The sequence below is a fragment of the Pleurodeles waltl genome, chromosome 10 (genome assembly GCF_031143425.1).
Source record: "Pleurodeles waltl isolate 20211129_DDA chromosome 10, aPleWal1.hap1.20221129, whole genome shotgun sequence".
NCBI classification, from domain to species: Eukaryota; Metazoa; Chordata; class Amphibia; order Caudata; family Salamandridae; genus Pleurodeles; species Pleurodeles waltl.
Window position 1 is genome coordinate 374,713,592 of NC_090449.1, and position 25,305 is coordinate 374,738,896.

The following is a 25,305-nucleotide window of genomic DNA, read 5'->3' on the forward strand; positions in this document are numbered from 1 at the left end:
CTAACGCCAAAGTATAAATATGGAGTTAGCTTTGCGTCGGATTTGCGTAAAAAAAAACGACGCAAACCCGGCGCAAACAGAGTATAAATATGCCCCATAGTCCTCATTTAACTTTTGATGAATAGTCCACCAGCGGGCCATTCAAGACTCCACTGGCAGAGGACCAATTGCCATAATCAGTATGGAAGTTGCACTGAAGGCACAGCAGTATGCCAAAAGGGTGACCTTGTTTTTTTAACTCAATTGGCAAGCATGCTTATTTTTCTGAAACAAACTCTCCAAGCATGAGTTTATGTTAGTGAAATATAAAATCTGTGACCTGACATGCATGGAGCTCTCTCCCTGTGTCATGGCCAATGTGTGTTTTCCCTGCTTAGTGCTGCTATTCATCACATGGTAGATGCATGGAAATAAATCTAGTCACAATTCTGTCCCCAAAATAAGTATGGAGAACTGTCATGGTTGCAGCTGGAGCTCCACTTGGAGCAACCCTGTAGAACTCCTACCCTTCAATTGGGTGGGAGAATCATAAGGTTATTGGACTGTGCATCTGTCATATTTTGGTGACTACCCAAGATCTTCTGATATCTAAATGAGGCCCATACTGCCTGTGATGTTTGAGACATTTCAGTGTGTTCCTGATTTTTCACAGTAAAAACTGAAACTGGGTTTAAATTAGTTGTACATTGTTTATTGTGGCTCTACCACTGTTTCCAGGACAATCGTGTTAGAAAAGAGGACTAGGTCAGTAATTTTGGATAATTATCTCTGGAGCATTGCCAGAGTTCAAATAATTTCTAGAACAACTGCAGACCTTTACTTAGACTCTGCCCTGACCAAGTCACATCTTGTACTACCCTTTATGATTAATAGGCTTTCTGCAATCCTGAGGCCTGACATATAAACTGTACCATAAATTCACAGGGTTTGCAAACGCCAATTCATGTTTTGAAATGTAAAAAACCCTTTTTACAAGTTGTAAGATTCTCTCCAGCTTGCAAATAGGGTTTTGAGAGCCAATATGAATTCAAGTAGGAAGTGGCATGAATCGGCCTCCTCCTCCTCTTTGGGTGATGCAATACACGATACTGCATTTTGCAACCATATTTGCATTCTGAAATCATTGATCAGACAAAGTGGGTGATATCTGGTTCATGAAGGGGAAGTTATACCTATGGCCATCTTCCTCTTTGGAAAGCACGTTGGGCAGCCTCAGTAGGATCAGGCAGAGGTCTACCGTTCGGGGCCATCCCACCACAACACCGCAAATGAGTTACCAAATGGAAAGATTTTGGGCCATATTTATTATTCTTCTTGACGCAAAACTGCACCGACGCAGTCTTGCGTCAAAATTTTACCGCTGGCTAATGCCATTTATTTGCGCTGTGCGGGCGTCAAATTTATACTTTGACGCACGGCGGCGCAAACCACAGCTGTGAGTCATTTTTTTTACTCAGACCAATGTGTCACGTCGTAAAGAAAAATGACGTCAACACGGCGAAAAAGACTGTGAGCCGGTTTATGGTGTCGCAAACCGGATACGCGCCGGTTTTTGATGCAATAGCGTCAAAAACAGCACAAAAACAGCAAAATGTGCTAAGGAGAGCCAAAATGGATCCCAGATGCTTGCACAGACCCCAGGAAGATGACAACAGACCAGGAACCAGCCAGGAGGACTCACACAAGACCCAGGACAGGGAGAAGAAGAAAAGAAAGTGTCGCTTCAATGCAGAGGAGCAGGAAATTCTGGTGAAAGAGATGACGGAACAACAGCACCAACTGTTTGTCACCTCAGAGTTGCCAATTAGTAGGAGAGAGGCAATATGGCAACAAATTGCTGACAAGATCCAGTGTGGCAGAAGTAGGGAGAACAGTCATCGAGTGCAAGAAACGCTGGCATGACTGCAAGCGCAGGACCAAGGAAAAGATGGCCAGGAACAGGAAGGCAGCACTGCAGACTGGAGGTGGGAGTCCAGCACCTTATGAGGCCCTGGACCACATGGAGGAGATGGTGGCAGCCGTCATCCCTGAGGAGACCATCACAGGGATTCAAGGACAGGACAGCACAGACTACCAGGAGACAACACTGAAGCAGGGTAAGTCGCATGGGGAATTAAAATGTACAAATGTTAACTGTAAGTGGGAGGTGGACATACCTACTACACAATGCATGTTAGTCATGATATTCAGGGAGTGGCATGGGTAAAGGGGCATGGCAAGGGGGCATGGGCTGTACAGAGGAAAGCTGGGGCACAGTACTACACTACACCAACAACCTTTGCATGGGGGTATGCTGCCATGCCAAGGATGTTGGAAAGGTAAAGCCAGGCCAGGAGGGTAGGGTACAACATAAAACTGGCAGTCTGTCACACGTCAGCCAGTATTCTCCCTACATGAACTAGGGCCCAATTAACAACCTCTGGCCAAATCTGCAAGTGGAATTTAACATTGACAACACCAGCAGTACACATTACCAATGCTGACATCCGTATCGTGCCATACCAATGCTTTACATAGTATATGCTAAATCTCAGCAACATATAGGTGGATGTGAAATATCAGAGACTGGTGCAGTTGCAGAATGTTAAGTGTGGTGCTAGTGTCATCAGAACACCCACAACCAGTGAAAGGCCTCACCATGAGAATGGAAGTAGACAGAAGGTTGAGTAGGACAAGAAGGTGGCAATTCACAATTTGGCCAGAACCAACACCTAGAGGATATGATGCTGACAAGTCCACAAACTGGCCACAATACATGTGACATGCAGGTGGGGCATAGGCCTGGGAGAATGCTAATATGAAACACAGGAACAATGAACAGGAACCCAGATCACAATGTGAAAATAATCGGAAGGCAAGCACGTCACATTACAAATCCCACAACACAGACCCACTAATTGTACCATCTCTCATTGTAGAGGACGATGGCTCTCCTGCGGGTATGCCTGTCCAGGACTACCCTGATGACATGGATGACGAGCTGACAAAGATCAGCCAGCAGACCCTCCAAGATATCCTTGGAACCCTCCAGACCCCACCTTCAGTCACAAGGAGGAGCACAGAACTAGCAGCCGTCGCAGAGGACCCACCCACCACCCCAATTGTACGGCCTGCCAGCTCTAACACAGCTGAGGACTCTGATGACACTGGCACCAGCTTTGAGAGAACTGTAGTTGGAATACAGCGTGAGATGGCCAAGGAGGTCCGGTGGGGATGCAAAATATGGCAGCCAGCCTAGAGGGGGTGCGTTCGTGCAAGTAAAGAACAGGTAGCAGCCATGCAAGTGCAAACAACAATCTTGCAGTAACTTGAAAAAAAGTTGAAGGAAATCAGCACAGCTGTAATAGAGTTGACCCAACACCTACAACAACAATCCTGTCAATGCATGCATGAATGTAATATTGAACCCCTCAGGGCCGACCTGGCTGCCTACCACAGTGATGTGGCTGCTATTCTTAAGAACCAGCAGCTCCTCCTTGCTGCAGTACTGCCCTTAATAGCCCCACAGTTGGCAGCTACCGGGATGTCTGACTCCACGTCTTCAAACACTGAGGTGTGTGTTGCCCCTTCACAACCACCACGAAGGGCAGAGGAGACAACACACACATCAGAAGATGAAGACATGGAACAGATCACCTTCACCTGTAAGAGTACCCGGTAGCACTAGTCCCTGCACATGGCCACCTATTCCCAAAGTCTTGTGCTTTGTAACATGACAGTCTTGCAACAACTGTACTCAAGCACTGTTCTTCAGCCCACTGTTTATCTTGTCACCCTGCCCTGTGATAGTCTCTCACTACCTCATTGGCAAATCCTGTCCCTCTGCACTGTCTGACACTTCACCCCAGCATGTCCAATGAAATGTCCTTTTGCACTTGTGTAGGATCACAATGGAAGATGTCACTATAATGGACTCACAATCATTGGCAATGTACATATAGCACTACAGCACTTTAAAATAAATAGCACGTACACAACAACTTTGTCTCTGTGTAATGTGACACATCAACCGTGAGGTAGATCAGTGATGTTTACCTCAGGTCAATGATTATTGATTGTCAATACACCTGACCTGAACAAATGTTGGCTGATAACTATGCACAGTGGTCTGGATTGTACCATCATTTGCCCTTCCTGAGGGTTATTTGAGAGAAAAATAAAACCTATACACCATAATGCTGTGTTGGACAGAATAAAGCTTCCTTAAGGGATGTCTAAGTCAGAAAATATTGCCTTCAAATTTTTCTTCAAGCCAAAACGTATGTATGTGACATTTGACCCAAATTTTACCTAACACACACCATATTGCATGAATGGATGTGTATGAGTTTACATACAAATATGTCACTGGGCTGAACGTTGTAACAAATGATAGGTGTGAGTTATGTATACCATACTACATGAGAGCATACTACCACTCACCTTATAAGGATTCGCTTGGACATCAGGCTGCAGGCAGACTCAACACAGTGTCCTCAATACCAAATCTGGTAGCAAAGCATGTGACATTGAGAACATACATCACAAATTAACCACACTTAGGGATCTATAGTAACTGTGAGTGGTGGGTGCAATGTATGGCAGAATCTTAGCAAAGTAGCTTTGGTGTAGCTGGCAGTGTAACAGCTCAGTTGAGATTTGGTTGCAGCATGGGACACAAAAGCTAATACAAAAGAGACACTGTTCACTCATGCCAAGGCCCTGATCTCCAAGCATGTGACACATACTGTAAAGGGTTACCTAAATATTTATTGAACAGTAAAAACAAAAGCTAAAACCAGGGGAAACACCTTACCTAACCTAACCGATTCTAACTACACATTACCCACAAAAGGGCCCTAAGTAACCTAAGCTAAACTTACTTATCACATTTAACGAAACGATCTAAACATCAGCCCCCCACCCCCCTTATAAGACAGGACACATGGAGGACAACATATACTAACCTAAACACATGCTATCTTATACTAAACAAATATATATATTTTTGTATTTTTTTTTTTTTTAAACACCAAAACCCCCAAATCATCATCCAACCCACCCACCCACACACATAATAAAAAATAGATATTAAAAGTATCATACACCCACCCCCCCACCCACTACTACTAACTAAACTAACAGCCTATTCTAACCTAACACTAAGCCCCCTAAACCCACTAATTAAAAGAACCAGGAAAGAGGAGGGAGGGGAGGGAATAATGGCTGAGGGTATATTGTCTACAAGTTGGCCCTCCGCAGGGTCTTTTTTACGGCACGCACCCTCCGATTTACTTGTGCCACCTCTGGCTGCAGCCTGGTCATTTTCCGCAACATACGGTTCAAGTTCCGTTGCATCTGTTGAAAAGCAGGGGTGGTCTGGGTGCCAGTGGAGGAAGTATGTGCCCTTATTGGTGCCGTGTCTGTAGGAGGAGGTGCAGGTGGTTCTGTGACAGGTCCTGGAGCAGTGGAGGTTGATGGTCCAGCCAAGGTGCCTGCGAAGGTTGGTGCCACCTGGGTGGTTGTGGTGGTGCTGGTGGCTGTGGTGGACACGGAAGGGCCCCCTTGGGCAAATGCCCTCCACACTCCGGAGGCTCTTTCATGGCAATAATGCCTTGCCATGTTGCGGGACCCCGACTCCACATCCAGAATGTGTCAGTAACGCCCTGCGCTGAAACTCCCGAATCTGGATAGGATTCATATTGGCAGCTGTTAAAACAAATAGAAAACCAAACATTAGGTACTTCATTGTGTGATATGGCTCCAGAAGTAAGTCAGACAATACATCTAATATACCAGAAACAGACCATATCATCATACAGATCACTGATTGTCCCTGAGGAAGTACATGCCAATGCAGCCTACACATGTCCTATCAAAAAGCACAGCAATACTCTAAAAGATGGGTAACAACTTGAATGACTTATGCATCATTGTTCAGCCATTTGTAAGGTAAAAAAACATGCTGCAAGTCCTCCACCACTAATGACTATCTTCTTGATGACAATCAAGGGCCACAAGATCTGCGAGTTGTAAATGGAATTGCCAGGATAGAATGCAGTTTCTAATCATGAGTGGGTATCCTAGGTTTGGACAAGTGACTTACAGATTTACATGTCTGTGTACTAAACTTGGATCATCAGTCATAGGTACACTTTTTACAACCCTACGTCTGTGTCTGGGGGGGAGCAGGCAACAAATACTTTCAAACAACAAGGACACCCAGGAAGCTTTGGACAGCTGTACTTAGGTTTGGGCAGCCCACCACAGGTAAGGAGGGTGTCCAACTAGGATACAGCCAAACCTTGGACAATCCCATCCACACTTATGTTTGGAAATGCAGCCCATTGTCAACATCATTTCCTACCAGTAACACATGACTTCCAACAAGCAGATAGATGCAAGCACACATCTGGCCATGAGTTGCATGCACACCTAGGCCATTGTACTCAAGTGCCTCATACTCATAGCACAACATGTGGAGCTACATGCTGCTAGGAAGTCAAACATACAGTCAAACATGTTCTTTAGTGAATAGGGAAGCTGACGTATGTGGGTAAGACTTTGGCATCCCTATTCTGTGAGAATCAGGGTATGACTTGCTGACTAAATCAGTAATATGGTCCTCTGCTCCATTTTCTGATTTTAAGTTTTATCCACAAAACTCATCCCTATTCACATGGCGGTGCCCACAGGACTGACCTACACTCCCAAATTACGACAATACGCTAATGATTAGACAACTCAAAGATGGGGAAAATATTATACTCCACTCAAGGAACATATCCGATCATTGACCAGGGCATCACACCTTGCTATGTGTCCAAGACACAGAAGTCAATCACACATCATCAGCAAACACAACATAGAACAGAAATATCGACACTCACTAGAGATGTCTGGGTCTGCAAATCGAGCCACCTCTCCAATAGTGTAGGGGGCAGGTCCACCTGTAAGGCATGGAAGGGAGAAATGTGCTCAATATCTGTGCACTGTACAACACTTCCAAATACAAATACTATGTGTAATATCAACTCAGAAAGTCAAGCCTCTCAGACATGATGATACTGCATCCTACATACCACTGCAAACATGTACAGACCCGGGGACTCCAGTGAGTGATACACACATATCTGCACACATGCAGTGGCCCTTCCTATTATGTGCTGACAAACATGCTCCATCATTAGTTAGCAGACTAACTTTCCTGGAGGACTGGAGTGTGGAGAAGTGTGGCACAATGGTTAGAGAGGCAAACCTTGATGTGAAGATCTAGCCCGGGACCAGGGTTCAATTCCCGCCTCAGTGGTTCTTGGGCTCAATTTCCCTGAACAGGATGTTTCTTGCCTCGGTGCCTAATCTAATTCATGGGTCCAACTCTGGGCAATAGCTTGCTTGATCTCCACAATGTCCTCAACAGTGCCGTGATGCCTGGCTTCACCTTGGGAGTTGCCCAGGAGTGGGCACGTCACAAGGAAAAGCCAGGAGGGGTTCCACAGCGGTATGCATTCAGCACCTCAATACCTTAGGGTCGGAGTGTGCTTTACAAGTACGAATTTACATTACACCTAGCTATTGTGAGCAAGACCAATTTAAAACACACAGGTACAATGTACAGAGGGCCAGGGACAGTTGTTAGCCCTCAATTTGCATCAGTTTCTTCATTTTATGTGTCGCAGCTATGGTAAGTTGCACCAACCATAGAGATAGGAACCTGTGTGCATACCTTTCGGCATCCATCCCTAATTTAATTGTGGCACTACAAAGTCCTAATATCAGTCTAAAATGTTACCTGAGGTCAGCTATAACTTGTTACGTATGTGTTAGAATCCAGTTCAGACATGTATCCGAAAACATTGAAGAACACAATAATTCTTTTAAAAATCTGGATTTAAAACATGTGTTTCCTGAAACACTCACAGACCATGCATGAAACATATGTTAGAGCCACATCTGCATCATCAATTGACATGAAGGCAGCACTAATTTACAGGCTCCTATTGAGTTTTGTAAGTAAGTCTAGCTGTTGCGTCAACAAATGACGGTAATGTATAGGAATTATTGTATATCTCACAGGCAACTGAGGCCCATATTTATACTTTTTTTGTACCACATTTGTGCTGCTTTTGACGCAAAAGTGGCACTAACTTACAAAATTCATTTGTATTTTGTAAGTTTGCGCTGCTTCTGCTTCTAAAAAATTACGCAAATGCGGTGCTAATAAAGTAGAAATATGGGCCTGTATGTTTAACTTTCATTCCACATGTTCAAAAACATTGCTTGCCTCATATGAACAAATCAGCTACTGTCACTACAGAGCATTTCAATGTGCAAATTACTCTGATTTGTATTCAACAACAGGGCCACCAATCACAATCCCCAGGTGGTCCCGCAGGTCTTGCTCCCGGGCAACCAGGTCAGCCCAACGGTGTTTCAGCTGGTTGTCGTTGCGCAGTGTGTTGTAGATTTGCTGTAGATGGAACAGGAACTTTGCCCACCGGAGCCTCCTTGCCTCTGTGTGATACCCTTGTATCACACGGCCACCTGCTTCAATCATTAACAGTAGGAAGTGGCACACAACCAAATAAAGCCACCCAGCTCCTCTCCCAACCTGCCAAGACGAGGCCTACCCAACATGCTTGCACCAAAAAAAGGGAATAAAGGGGTACAGAGGAGAATGGAGGGAAAGTAGGAGAGGGAAATGCAAATAAATTGACACAACAGACTCCCAACAGTACAAAGACAAATCTAGACACCAGAAATGACCAAAATAACACTGACACAGGATACCACAGACACTTAGGAAACACAAAAAGACAGTTTAAAGACCATACTGGAGACAAAATCACAAAATGCACACAGAGACAAGTCAAAACACAGCCACACAGTCAGGAAATATCACAGTCTGCAAAGTGAAAGTGACAGTACACCCACTGTACCAATTCTGTAAACAGGATATCCTATTACATCACTCCCTGCCTCAAATGCGGTGCGTTTTTAATCTTATGCGTCAAAATATTATAACGCTTACAGTCTGTGCGTCATTTTTTTTTTACGCACATTCTTAGAAATAACCCTGCATCCATATTTTGAAATATGTTTCATACTTAACCAATTTCAGGGGGTACAGTGTGGAAATTACCGCTCAGGGCCAATGGATGTTTCATGGCAGTGAGCGTCATATTTCGAAGCATATGCATCATTTTTTGACACATATGCATCAAAGTTTCTGTCTTTGACTGGGTTTGGGTCATTTCTCATTTGTAATAGTACATGACAGGTGTGACAATACAGAGATAGGCTGATTGCACCAACATTGTGCATTTCGGTGTATAGGCACGTGACAGATCATACTACTGCGGACCATGATCCTCTACATGTTGTACCGGATTCGCACTCTTCACTGACGCGATAGATGGCCAAACGTGTGGAATACAATTAAGTTTTATCCAGTTTGGGCATGTTTTGCATCAAGAGAGGATAACAAGATGACACAACTCAATACAGTAACTCAATGCCTATGGGTCAATGTGTGTGATTTGGCTCTTAGGGGGTCATTACAACATTGGTGGTAAAAGGCGCTTACCGCCATGCAGAAGACCGCCAATGCACCGCTGCGACCGCGGAATCCCGCCACAGCTATTATGACCCACATCCCGGAATCCGCCGAAATTCAGACACCCACACAAGTCCGCCACAAAAAAGGTCAGTGTTAAACTGGCGAAAACAAAACCTCCACCTCCACGCCAACAGAAACATGCCCATGCTATTACGACTCACGAATCCACGCAGCGGTCTTTCGACCGCGGTATTCCATTGGCGGTACCCACCGCCGCGCTCAAAATACACACACATCTCCAAAACACCGCCACATTGGACAATTCGAAATACACACACCTGATACACATACAAACAACACTCCCACACACCCAACACAATATAAAACACACACCCACATCACCCACAAACCCCTACAACCAAAAAATAGAGACGAAGGCCAGAGAGAGAGCACAGAACAGACAACCCCACCACACAGAGGCACACAACACCATCTCCCACACAACATCCACGCACAAAACACCACACACCACTACACATCACCACACTCATAGACACATACACCAACCCACACATCACCTACACCACCCCATGTCACGCCAAAGACACCCCCGGTTTTCCGAGGAGGAGCTCAGGGTCATGGTGGAGGAAATCCTACGGGTAGAGCCACAGCTATTTGGCTCACAGGTGCAGCACACATCCATAGCCAGGAAGATGGAGCTATGGCGCAGAATCGTGGACAGGGTCAACGCTGTGGGACAGCATCCAAGAAATCGGAAGGTCATCAGGAAGAGGTGGAACGACCTACGGGGGAAGGTGCATTCAGCGGTCTCCAGGCACAACATCGCGGTTCAGCAGACTGGCGGCGGACCCCCACCTCCTCCCCCACAACTAACAACATGGGAGGAGCAAGTCTTGACCATCATGCATCCAGAGGGCCTCGGAGGAGTCGGTGGAGGAATGGACACTGGTAAGTCAAATCTTAACTATCATATCCCCCACCCTACCTGCATGATATCACACACTCCCACCCTCAAACCCTCCCCTATCACTACAACTACTCACTAATGTACTAATAACACAAACCACACATCCCAACACCAAGCCCTCAATGACACAACTAAGCATGGTCACCCCTCACCAAAGCATGCTCACTGCACAAACCCAGAACACCCCCCCAACCATCATCACACAAGTCCCCCCACAGGAATGCTTGCACTGGTGTACATGGTGAGCCACCCATTGCACACCATGACACACACACATGCAATAATCATGCACTTATGCCCCTGCAGGATCACGAAGGACTGTCACCACACCGGAGGGTCCAGACAACTCCACTCCACCCACAGAAGAGGCCCACAGTGACAATAGCAGCTCTGCCCTACTGGATCCTGATTACCAGGCCGGACCATTGTGGGCCTCGGGACAGTCAGTTCCCCTTGCACAGGCACAGCCCAACACTGACCTTCCACATTCTGGTAACACCAGCACAGCACCCACCCAGCGGGCCCATACCTCCCTACCCAGGACACATCAATCAGCAGTGTGCCCACCACTACAGGGAACCCAGGATAACCCACCACCCCATCAACAACAGGGACCAGGGGGCAGTGGTAGTGGGCACACGGTCCAGGGGATGGAGGCACAGGAACACAGGGGAACTGGGAGGGCTGCTGTGCGACAGGGGGCGGAAAGGCCAAGGGAACCCACTCTCCACAAGGCCCTATCCTCCATCATGGGAGCATACCACCACTCCCAGGAGACGATGGCGACGGTCCTGGCCAAGTTTCAGGACACCCAGCGCCTGCAGGAGGAACAGTATTTGGGGTTCAGGGAGGAGCTCAGGACCATCAGCTCCGCCCTGGGCACCATCGTAGGGGTGCTGAAGGACATACAGCAGACCTTGAGGGACACTGTGGCACTCCAAGGGGCCCCTGACACTAGCCAGGATGATGAACTGCCCACCACCTCCGCCGGCGCTAGTGGACAGGACGCCCCGCCACAGGACCACCACACCAGCACCCCACCCCCTGCAGACGGAGAACTACCCCGCAAGCGGTACCTGAGATACAGGAACAGGACAGAGCAAGGTGGCAAGACCCCTGCCAGGAAATGAGACCACCCTGATTGTCCTCCCACTGTCCCACTTTGTTACCCTGTTCATACTTTAACTGCCCCAGCTCCACTTCCTTTGCCCATATGGCCAGTGCACCTGTGTGACCAATGGACTGGACTCTGCCATGGACATTCCTCCACTGTCCCCCATCACCATAGTACAACCCCCCTCCATTTTTGAGCACTTCAATAAACACCCTTGAACCACAAAAAAATCTGGAGTCAGTCTGTGATTTGGTAAAATGTATCATCAATGACAGTGTCAAAATGTGTTTCTAGTTGTAAAGCCAACATACCTATGTCACACATCACAAGTCCTTGAAGGATGCAAGCAGATAACACACGTTGGTAACCACACCTGTGAAACCGTAATGAAAAGGTACAACTCAGTTACCAAATTATGCAATGAAATTACATACAGGATAGAGGAAGACGTGTGACAGTGAATGTAATGGTAAAAATGAAAATGTTCTCACCTGTGTGTCACTGGAAATATTGCTGTATGACTGACTCCCTGTTGTCGTTGTCTTCTTCCTCAGCTTCCTCCTCTTCACTGTCCACAGGCTCCACAGGCTCCACAGCTGCCACAACACCGTCATCTGGACCATCCTCCTGCAGAAAAGGCACCTGGCGTCGCAAAGCAAGATTGTGAAGCATCGAGCAGGCGATGATGATCTGGCACACCTTCTCCGGTGAGTAGAATAGGGAACCACCTGTCATATGGAGGCACCTGAACCTGGCCTTCAGGAGGCCGAAGGTGTGTTCGATCACCGTCCTAGTCCGACCATGGGCCTCATTGTAGCGTTCCTCTGCCCTGGTCCTGGGATTCCTCACTGCGGTCAGTAGCCAGGACAGATTGGGGTAACCAGAGTCCCCTAATAGCCACACACGGTGCCTCTGGAGTTGACCCATCATATAAGGGATGCTGCTATTCCGCAGGATGTAGGCATCATGCACTGAGCCAGGGAACATAGCATTTACCTGCAAGATGTACTGGGCTGCCAAACATACCATCTGTACATTCATGGAATGATAACTCTTACGGTTCCTGTACACCTTTTCACTCCTGTGGGGGGGGACCAGAGCTACATGGGTCCCATCAATAGCACCTATGATGTTGGGGATATGTCCAAGGGCATAGAAGTCACCTTTCACTGTAGGCAAATCCTCCACCTCAGGGAAAATGATGTATCTCCTTACGTGTTTCAGCAGGGCAGCCAACACTCTGGACAACACGTTGGAAAACATAGTCTGGGACATCCCTGATGCCATGGCCACTGTTGTCTGAAAAGACCCACTTGCAAGGAAATGGAGCACTGACAGCATCTGAACGTCATGGGGGATTCCAGTGGGATGGCGGATTGGTGACATCAGGTATGGCTCCAACTGGGTACATAGTTCCTGGATTGTGGCACGGTCAAACCTGTAGGTAAATGAAGCCATGTGGGCCCCTGAAATGGCGGCTGCCTGACCTCTAAACTGGGACAATGGTAATGTGAGGTAACTGCGCTGGCGTTGCACACCGTCGCGGTAGGCGGTGGTAGACCGCGGCGCAATGCAGCATTGGTTAACATTGGACCCTATGGGTCCCAGGAGCCAATGAACAAGTGCGCCGGCGTTGATGATACGCACCGACGCGGGCGTCACCGCTGCGGACGTCACCTCCATTTTCTATCTATTCAATCACTCGATACCTGACCTTCGACAGGAGAGGACCTACACTGCAAGTGCTGCTGTGACCTCGGTCTGGAAGCGACGATGGCTGCTGCGTCTGGGGAAAGGGCCCCTGCCTTCACTGCTCAGGAGTTGGAGAAACTAGAAGACGGGGTCCTCCCCCAGTGCACGCTACTCTACGGTCCTCCAGACCAACAGGTAAGTACATAGGGAGCACGTTGTATGGGCTAGGCCTGGGTGGAGAGGGCTGATTGTAAGAGGGAAGGGGGCAGAGTTCAGGGAACATGAAGGATTGTGAATGCATGTTCCACATGGCAAGGGTAGGGAGGGGGGACATCGACGGTGCAGTTGTTAATGACTTCTCTTCTTCCCTTGTGCATGTCAAGTAGGTCAGCGCCCACCAGAAGAAGGACATTTGGCGTTCCATCGCCAAGGAAGTCCGGACCTGGGGGCCCACCAGAGACAGGCACCCACTGCCGGAAAAGATGGGAGGACATTTGCCACTGCAGCAAGAAGACGGCGGAGGCTCAGCTGGGGATGGCCTCCCAACGTGGGAGGGGTGCCCATCGCACCATGACCCCCCTGATGTTCCGGATCCTGGCGGTGGCCTACCCTGAGTTGGATGGGCGCTTGAGGGCATCACAGCAGACACAAGGGGGTGAGTACACTATCATTCTGGTGACTTTGCGTGCAGTTGAGGAGTCTAGGTGTGGGAGGAGGGCTGTGGGTTTCCCTAGGCCATGGCGACTTCCATAGGCTAGGTCCCTCTGTAATGCAGGCCATGTGCCACTCCACCCCACCGCAGTAGAGTGCCAAGTACGGGTATACATGCCCCTGTGGCATCCATGTGTGCAGATGTCCACCATAGCTATGTAGGCCAGATCCCAGGAATTGCATCTGTAGAGGCCAGGAGCACGGCGTAGTGCAGGGGGCTGCTGTGTTTGTATTGTCTGCCAACGGTAGCGGTATGCCATGCACTCAACCTGTCTTTCTTCTGTCGTCCCCCCCCCCTTATGTGCTCTCCCTGTGTCACGGTGTAGGTACTCCTCAGACTCGGTGTGATGCAAACAAGGTCCACCTCCTGACACCACCAAGTCACTGATAAAAAACCACAGTGCATTGGAGTAATCAAGCGAGGGAAGGAAGGGGAAGGATCAGCAGGGACGGGATAACTGTAAAGAAAAATACACAGTGTTAATTATCACATTGTCTGTCTATTCTCATAAGGTCTCACTAAAACCAAAACGACCTGGACTGCCCATAACTCATAAGGGCAGAACTAGTCCAAAGCCTGACTATGTTCCATCAGCATCACCAATGGATGCCCCAAGCCACCTACGGCCACTAATAATCACCTAAGGGTCTCACCGCCCTTCCTCCTAAACAATAATACAGTACGTATAACGAAACGAACATGAGGAGAAAGAATAAGGTGAAGAAAATCTATTTTGTACTTCTTCCTATGATTCAGTTAACCCACTAAGCCTTTCGTTAATGTCACGTATATTTGAAGAAGTACTTCGTTCATATCTCAGTGAATGTTGACAAGAATTATTTGTCCCGGCTGTTTGGAATCCTGCAAACAGTAAATCTCATTCTGAATCGCCGCCAACAAAAAGCCAAAAGATTATGGGCCTGATTCTAACTTTGGAGGACGGTGTTAAACCGTCCCAAAAGTGGCGGATATACCACCTACCGTATTACGAGTCCATTATATCCTATGGAACTCGTAATACGGCAGGTGGTATATCCGCCACTTTTGGGACGGTTTAACACCGTCCTCCAAAGTTAGAATCAGGCCCTATGTCTCATAAGATCGCCGTTCCTTTATTATGGTACCTCAAAAAAGTAAAGTGCTCCAATTTATGACAGTCACCCCCAACTTGGCCGTAAGGAATGCAGAAATAAAGAAAGGCGATCGCCTCCGGCAAGTAGCAAGCTTGCCGCTTACCACCTTCTTAGTACTTGGAATTCGAAAGGAGGAGCAGCTCGGAACTCCTTCTGCCGGTTAAAGGTCAGTTTCCAGGAGGGGGCCATGCTGAATCTCATTCCTCTTTTCGGGCCGCCAATGAATTCCCCCCTGGGGAACGCCGTCCGCTCCTACTTCGTTGAGGCTCCGACCTGCCTCATTAGCACAAATAACGCACACCCTCTCCAGGGTACGCCGACTTTTACGCGATCTCTACCGCGCTGGGCTTCATGGGAAGTGTAGTCCTTAATGACTACAATCTCCCCATCGGCCCTGTAGGCGCCGGCTAGCACCTGACAGTACGCCCACCTCCAAAGCGCCTCCTAGGGCCAGGTTTAGTGGGATGACAAGCATGAAACCGTTGCACCGCCCTAGGGACATGAACATTGCCTTCCGGCTCCCATGAATCCTCCTCGGCCTCATACCCTTTCCACGACACCAAGTACCATAACTTACCCCCCCGTAGTTTGGAATCCAACACTTTGCGCACCTCATACTCCAGCTGTCCGTCTCTAAGAACCGGAGGCACCGCCCGCCGGGTCGCGGACAGAGCTGGCTTCAAAAGGCTGCAATGAAACACCGGATGGATTCTTAAGGAAGCAGGTAAGTTGAGACGGTAAGCCACAGGGTTTATCTTGCGTACCACCGCATAAGGACCAATGTAACGAGGATGAAAGATGCTACGCATCTTAAAACGTATATACTTGGTGGAAAGCCACACTCGGTCCCCTGGCTGGTACACCGGCCCCTCACGCCGATGTACATCACCCCATTTCTTATACTGTTCCTTGGCTTTATCCAAATTAAGTCGTATTTTCTTTTGCATGGATTGTAGGTTCTTAACCATAGCATGGACAGTAGGTTGATCCGTGACATCCCGAGGTATGATTATGGGCAACATCTCCGCGTGGAACCCTGTGTTAGCACGAAAAGGAGACTCCCTTATCGAGCTATGCCAAGCATTGTTGTACGATAGTTCGGCCAGCCATAGCAATGACACCCACGATTCCTGCGCGTCTTTTGCATAGCACCTCAGATATTTCTTCAGGGTTTGGTTGAGACGCTCCGTCTGGCCATCGGTTTGTGGGTGAAAACTGGTGGATAGGGCGGATTCAATGCGCAGAACCTTGCACCACATGCGCCAAAACCTAGCAACGAACTGGGGGCCTCTGTCTGAAATAATGGTTCTTGGTAAACCATGTAACCGCACCACTTGAGACAGACTTAGATGGGCGGTCTGACTTGCTGTAGGTAGGTTTCTACAAGGGAGAAAGTGACCCATCTTGGTAAGACTATCAATTACCACCATGATAGCATTGTACCCCTGATCCATTGGCAATCCTACCACAAAATCCACGCTGATGGTTTGCCATGGTTTTTCCGGAGTGGGCAAAGGCATCAGCTTGCCCTGGCTCTTCGCGTTTTCTCCCTTGGATCGAGCATATATCTCACACCGAGCTACCCATGTCGCAACGTCCTTAGCCCAACCTTTCCACCTGAAATGTCGTTGAACTATTTGCGCAGTTTTGGTGTACCCCGGATGACCAGCTGTTACCGCATCATGACACCAATTGAAGGCTTGCATTCGAAGTTCAGGTGTTGGTAAATACAAACGATTACCTTGCAACGGTATTCCGTGCTTAAGGGTACGGTCCTGACTTACTTCGGCCCACTCCTTCCACTGAGCAGCAGACTTATGCTTAGAGACCTTTTCTAGGAAGTGAGATATATGAAGGGCACAAAGCACTTTTTCCGGTTGGATGATTGCTTCATCAGGTCTTGAAGTGACGTTCCTCGCGTCCCTTTGTCTAGACAGTGAATCTGCCTTGCGATTGTCGACCCCAGGACGGAAGGTTACTACAAACTCATATTCTGAAAAGAACAGCATCCACCTCATTTGCCGCTGGGTAAGCTGTCTAGCCTCCTTCATATATTGCAGGTTTCGGTGATCAGTATATACCGTGACCGGGTGTTGGGCCCCCCAGAGATAGTGTCTCCATTCCTGAAATGCCTTCTTGATGGCTAGTAGTTCTTTTTCTGCCACCGTATAATTGAGTTCCGCAGCAGATAGCTTCTTAGATAAAAACGCCACCGGATGAAGCTGTCCTGAGGTCTTGTTTCTTTGGGATAACACAGCCCCAATGGCTATATCCGAGGCATCTGCTTCGACTATAAAAGGTACTTCTGGCTGTGGATGCTGAAGCATAGGCGCTGAGCAGAAGGCCTGTTTTAAGAAGCAGAAGGCCTCCTCTGCCTCCTCTGACCAAACAAAAGACACTCCCTTTCTTAGCAACCTTGTTATAGGTGACACAATGTGGGAAAAATGACAGATGAATCTTCTATAGTAATTGGAAAACCCCAGGAAGCATTGCACGTCTCTCACACTAGTGGGCACTGGTCACTCTTGAACCGCCTGTATTTTTCTTGTCGACATGCAGAACCCTTCCGGGCTTAAATCCACCCCCAAGAACTCAACCTTCTGTACATGGAACTCGCATTTGCTCAGTTTGCAATAAAGATGGTGCTGTTGCAATGCTTGGAGTACTAGGGAAACATGTTCCATGTGCCGCTCTAAGGAGGTAGAATACACCAATATGTCATCTATATAAACGATCACAAAGTGGTCTACGTATTCTTTGAGAACATCGTTCAGAAAGTATTGGAAAGCCGCCGGGGCGTTACACAACCCGAACGGCATTACCAAGTATTCAAACAGGCCATAACGGGTCTTAAACGCCGTCTTCCATTCATCCCCTTCACGGATTCTGACCAGATGGTAAGCCCCCTTCAGATCCAACCTTGTATAGATAGTTGCCTCTTTCACCTGTTCCAATAACACAGGAATGAGGGGAAGAGGGTATCTATTCCTTATCGTGTTCTTGTTCAGCATTCTATAATCGATGCAGGTTCTCAACTCTTTATTCGCTTTAGCTATGAAAAAGAGTGGAGAAGCTGCCGGAGAACAAGATGGTCTAATGAACCCGATTTCCAGGAAACGGTCCAGATATCTTCGCAAATGTTTGGTTTCTGGGTCTGATAGAGCATATACCCTACAAGAAGGAAGGAGTGCTCCCGGAATCAGATCTATCTTGCAATCGTATATACGATGGGGTGGCAATGTCTCCGCCTGACCTTCGTCGAACAAATCCTTGAACTTGGCGTAAACAGAGGGCAATATCACCGCTTTCTCCACCACTGTGGCCAACTGTAACCCTTGAGCCAACACTAACGCGGGGGGGTTATCATATAAGGAACCGACTTTCTCACTCCTCACGGACTGAAAACTAACCGTCTTGGCTTGCCAATCGATAACAGGATTGCTCTTTCTTAGCCAGGGCATTCCCAAAATTATTTCATACTGAGGAGCCTCTATTATATCTAGCCTGATTATTTCTCTGCGTGCCGGAGATACTCCACTGAAAACCAACCCCACATCCTCAGTTTGTTCAGTAAGGGGTCCAGACTTCAGTGGTGTACCGTCAACTGCCAACACAATTTCGGGGTTCTTTCTTGGAATTCTCAGAAGTCCCAGTCTCTTAACCACCCCTTCATCTATGAAATTTCCCGTGGCTCCTGAGTCTATCATTGCCCATACAGGATGGTTTCGATCTTGGGACACCAGCTCTACGGATAACAACAGGTGTGACGCCTTTTCTTCTGGTGGCAAGAGGGTTAAAGAAGTCAACCGGAACCCCGATAGGGGTTCTATAAAGGGCAAATCCTCTTTCTCTGATATCTTCCCTGACGTCACCGCGGCCTTTTGAGTGGGGGAGTAGGAGAACCTTTTTCTTGGTTTTTGGGGACATTCTCTCACATAATGACCCTTCCTGCCGCAATACATGCACAACCCCTGTACCCTCCTACTCTCTTTTTCGGCCTTTGACAGAGGTGCCCTAACGGCTCCCACTTCCATAGGTTCCCCGCATAAATCAGGGGAATTAGGAACTGGTCGCCCCTCTCTTTCTGGAATGACCGGCCGCCTATCACCCGCTCTACGCTCTCCCCTTCTCTCTGCTAGCCGATGATTCAATCTCAAGGTAAGATTCACAAGTTCAGTACACGTGGAAGGCTGTGGATCTATTTGGGCTAGGATATCCTTCATGTCGTCTCTTAATCCTTGATAATAGAGAGACATTCTCTTCTCCTCTGGCCACTCTGCTTCCGCTACCAGTCTATTGAAGGTGGTAAGATAAGTAACCAGGTCAGACCTCCCCTGTCTCAGTTCCAGCAGTTCTCTATCAGCACTAAAGGTGGTTGTTCTGTGATCAAACACCTTCTCAAAGGCCGACCGAAAGGCATTCCAATCCGATAATAATGGGTCATCGTTTCTAACTAACGGCACTGCCCAGTTGGCTGCATCTCCCGAGAGATAAGAAATAGCGAACATTACCCTGGAAAGGTTAGAGGGAAAAGACGCCGGTCTACATGAGAATTGAAGAGACAACTGCGTTAAAAAAGCCTGAACTTTCCTGGGGTCCCCTGAAAACCGTTCCGGACTGGCCAAAGGAATTGGAGGGGAGACGTTCACGGTTATCTGCGGTGTAGATGCTGAGGCATCGAAGGGATTCCTAGTAAGCCTTTCTACCTTGTCCCTTAGTGCCGCTGCCTCTACCCTAGAATCTGCCAACTCTTGCTGCACTAACACTAACGCCTGTAATACATCATCCATAGATGCCATCTTTGCATTACACCGAGCAGGAGGAGTATTATTCGTGGGTGCGTTATTCTGTCACGGTGTAGGTACTCCTCAGACTCGGTGTGATGCAAACAAGGTCCACCTCCTGACACCACCAAGTCACTGATAAAAAACCACAGTGCATTGGAGTAATCAAGCGAGGGAAGGAAGGGGAAGGATCAGCAGGGACGGGATAACTGTAAAGAAAAATACACAGTGTTAATTATCACATTGTCTGTCTATTCTCATAAGGTCTCACTAAAACCAAAACGACCTGGACTGCCCATAACTCATAAGGGCAGAACTAGTCCAAAGCCTGACTATGTTCCATCAGCATCACCAATGGATGCCCCAAGCCACCTACGGCCACTAATAATCACCTAAGGGTCTCACCGCCCTTCCTCCTAAACAATAATACAGTACGTATAACGAAACGAACATGAGGAGAAAGAATAAGGTGAAGAAAATCTATTTTGTACTTCTTCCTATGATTCAGTTAACCCACTAAGCCTTTCGTTAATGTCACGTATATTTGAAGAAGTACTTCGTTCATATCTCAGTGAATGTTGACAAGAATTATTTGTCCCGGCTGTTTGGAATCCTGCAAACAGTAAATCTCATTCTGAATCGCCGCCAACAAAAAGCCAAAAGATTATGGGGGTCATTCTGACCTCGGCGGTAAAAGGCGCCTACCGCCGGTCAGAAATCCTCCATAATCCCGCCGCGGTCGCGGAAACCCGCCACGGTCATTCTGACCCGCAGAAGGCAAACCTCCGAAAATCCGACCGCCACAACAGACCGCCAGACCAGCGGTCGGCGGAAAGGTGGAGGTGACCAAACCTCCACCGCCACGCCAACAGAAATACGCCCATCCCATTACGACCCACGAATCCACGCGGCGGTCATTCAAACGCGGTATTCCATTGGCGGGACACACCGGCGCGGTCAGAATACCCACCAACGAACAAAACTCACCCACATTGGACGATTTGAATCCCACACACCTGATACACATACACACACCACTCCCACACACACAATACAATATAAAACACCCACCCACATCACCCACAAACCCCTACGCTTACAAAATCGTAAAGAAGGCAAGAGCGAGACACCAGCATCCAAAACATAACAGCCACAGCCACTCAACACCATCACCCACACACTATCCACACACAAAACAACACACAACACCACACTCAACTCACTTAAATACACATACTCCACCCCACACATCATACACACCACCCCATGGCACCCCAAAGACAACCCCGCTTCACAGACGAAGAACTCAGGGTTATGGTGGAGGAAATCGTTCGTGTAGAGCCCCAGCTGTTCGGCACACAGGTCCAATACACCAGCATTGCCCGGAGGACGGAGCTATGGCAGAGGATTGTCGACAGGGTGAACGCAGTGGGACAGCACCCCAGAAATCGGGAAGACATCAGGAAGCGATGGAACGACCTACGGGGGAAGGTGCGTTCCATGGTATCCAGGCACAACATCGCCGTGCAGAAGACTGGCGGAGGACCCCCACCTCAACCCCCACAATTCACATCATGGGAGGAGGAAGTCTTGAACATCCTGCATCCTGACGGCCTCGCAGGAGTCGGCGGAGGAATGGATACTGGTAAGTTGAAGCTTCAATACTGCTTCCCCCCCACCTGCATGCCAAATCAGACCCCAACCCTCACCCCCATCCTCGAACCCCACCCTCACCCCCACCCCCATCCTCACCCCCACCCTCACCCCCACCACCATCCTCACCCCCACCCTCACCCCCACCACCATCCTCACCCCCACCACCATCCTCACCCCCACCCCCAGCACACCTATTCCCCGCCAATGTCTCACCATCACAACCCACACATCCCAAAACCTAGGCCTGCATGCGTCCACTAAGCATGGACACCCATCACCAAAGCATGCCCAATGCATATACACATCCCCCCCACAAGCCACCCTCACCAAAGCCCCCACACACGAATGCCAGCACTTGGGGACACGGGAACCCACAGATACACCCATATGCCACACATTGAAACTATAACCATACCTCTATACCCCTGCAGGACCCGACCGTCAACACACCGCGGCGGAGGGGCCAGAATTATCCACACCCCCCACCCAAGAGGCCGTCAGCGATGACAGCAGCTCTGTCGATCTGGACACCGATGACCAGCCCGGACCATCGGGGACCTCTGGACAGTCGGTTCCCCTCACACAGGCACAGGCCACTATAGACCCTAACCCCTCTGGGAACACCAGCACAGCTCCCACCCAGCGGGCCCATGCCTCTGTCTCCAGGGCGCGTCAATCTGCGGTGTGTCTACCACTACAGGGCACCCAGGATAACCCACCACCCCAACAACAACAGGGACCTGGGGGCAGTGGTAGTGGGCACACCGGCCAGGGGGCAGAGGCCCAGGGAAACAGGGCAACTCGGCGGGCAGCTGTGCGACAGGGGGGGGAGGAGAGGCCCAGGGAACCCACTCTCCACGAGGTCCTCACCACCATCATGGGAGCATACAACCGCTCCCAGGAGACGATGGCGACGGTACTGGCCCGGTTCCAGGAGATCCAGGTGCTGCAGGAGGAACACTATCGGGGGTACAGGGAGGACATCCGAGCCATCAACACCACCCTGGTTACCATGGTAGGGCTGCTGCAGGACCTCGTAAACAGCAGGGCGGACACTGAACAACACCCAAGGGCCCCTGCCACTAGCCGGGACCAAGAACAGCCATCCACCTCCGCCGGCGCTAGTGGACAGGAGGCCCCCGCACAGCAGCAGCCCACCAGACCCCCACCTCCTGCAGGAGAAGAACCACCCCGCAAGAGGGCCCTGAGATCTCGCAAGACAGAGTAGGATGTCAAGACCCCCGCCAGCAATGGATACCACCTGATGTCATCCCACTGTCCCACATTGTCACCCTGTCCATCCTCGAACTGCCCATGCTCCATCTCTCCACAGGCCTCTGGACAATGCACCTGTGTGACTGTTACTCTGGACTCTGCCATGGACATTCCTTCACCATAGCCCCCACCCACTTGAAACCACCCATCCCATTTTGAGCACTTCAATAAACACCTATTTTGCACCAAAATATCAGGAGTCTGGCTGTGATTTCAATAGATTGTAATTGACATGACAGTGCAAATATGTCCTTGTACATGGTGAAGTCAACAAACAGCTGCCACAAACCTGTAGTCCATGGGGAAACGAAGCACAGGACTCGTAGTGGGGACCCCAGATCTGAAATAGGGAGGGAAAAGCCAAAACTCAGTCATCATACACTGGGGCAAATAGACAGGCAGCAGAGATGCTGCAGAGTAGTTAACTTTTACTAAATTATCTTTGAAATGTTACCTGTGTCCTATTGGAAGTACTGTTCAATGATTCTGTCCCTGTTGTCTGTTTCAGCCCCGTCGTCTTCCTCCTCGTCACTCTCCTCAGGTTCCACCGCTGCCACAACACCACCGTCTCGACCATCCTCCTGCAGGAAAGGCACCTGGCGGCGCAAAGCCAGGTTGTGAAGCATGCAGCAGGCCACGATGATGTGACACACCTTCTTAGGTGAGTACATTAGGGATCCACCGGTCATATGCAGGCAGCGAAACCTGGCCTTTAGGAGGCCAAAGGTGCGTTCGATCACCCTCCTAGTACGCCCATGGGCCTCATTGTACCGTTCCTCTGCCCTGGTCCGGGGATTCCTTACTGGGGTCAGTAGCCACGACAGGTTGGGGTACCCAGAGTCCCCCACTAGCCATACACGGTGTCTCTGTAGCTGTTCCATCACGTAAGGGATGCTGCTATTCCTGAGGATGTAGGCGTCATGCACTGACCCTGGGAATTTGGCATTTACATGCGAGATGTACTGGTCAGCCAAACACACCACCTGGATGTTCATTGAATGGTAACTTTTTCTGTTCCTGTACACCTGCTCCCTGTCTCTTGGGGGAACCAAAGCCACATGGGTCCCATCAATGGCACCAATTACGTTGGGAATATGTCCAAGGGCGTAGAAATCACCCTTCACTGTAGCCAGTTCGCCCACCTCAGGGAAAATGATGTAGTTCCTCACGGATTTCATCAGGGCAGACAACACTCTGGATAACACCTTTGAAAACATGGGCTGAGACATCCCAGAAGCAATTCCCACGGTTGTCTGAAATGACCCACTTGCCAAGAAATGGAGTACTGACATGACCTGCACCAGAGGGGGAATCCCTGTGGGTTGGCGGATGGGGGACATCAGGTCGGGCTCCAGCCGGGCACACAGTTCATGGATAGTGGCACGGTTAAGACGGTAGGTCAGGATAATGTGGCGTTCTTCCATTGTCGACAGGTCCACCAGCGGTCGGTACACGGGAGGATTCATCCGTCTCCTCGCCCAACCCAGCGGACGGTGCCTAGGAAGGACAACATGGAGCACACAGTCAGGCAACCCACAGGTACGTACTCACAGCTAGCACAGTATACGATTCTCTATGCAGTGAATGGCGTGTATGAGTGGCTATGCAAGGCCTAGGCCTGTGTGACGCAGTTGAAATTGAGCCATGTGGGCCCTGGAAATGGCGGCTGCCTGACCTGTGAAGTGTGACAATGGGATGTGAGGTCAATGCGCTGGCGTGGCACACCGCGGCGGGCGGCGGGCCAAGACCGCGGCGCGAAGCCGCATTGGTTAACATTGAAGCCTATGGGTTTCAGGAGCCAATGGCGAAGGGCGCCGGCGGTGGCGGGACGCACCGCCGCGGTACGCACCGCCGCGGACGTGACCGCCATTTTCTATCTACTTATCCACTTGCGACTTGAACTTTCACAGGAGAGGACCTATACTGCAAGTGTTGCTGTGACCTCGGTCTGGAAGGGACAATGGCTGCTGCGACTGGGGAAAGGGCCCCTGCCTTCACTGGAGAGGAGTTGGAGAAACTTGTGGATGGGGTCCTCCCCCAGTATGCGCTACTCTACGGTCCTCCAGACCAACAAGTGAGTTTAATTCTATCTGGATTTGGGGCCACTGGCTGGCTTGGGGGCCTGGCGGGGATGGGGGGCATGTTGGGGCTGGCGGGGGCCTGGCGGGGATGGGGTGCATGTTGGGCATGGCGGGGGGCCTGGCGGGGGGCCTGGCGGGGATGGGGGGCATGTTGGGCATGGCGGGGGGCCTGGCGGGGGGCCTGGCGGGGATGGGGGGCATGTTGGGCATGGCGGGGGGCCTGGCGGGGGCCTGGCGGGGATGGGGGGCATGTTGGGCATGGCGGGGGGCCTGGCGGGGATGGGGGGCATGTTGGGCATGGCGGGGGGCCTGGCGGGGGGCCTGGCGGGGAT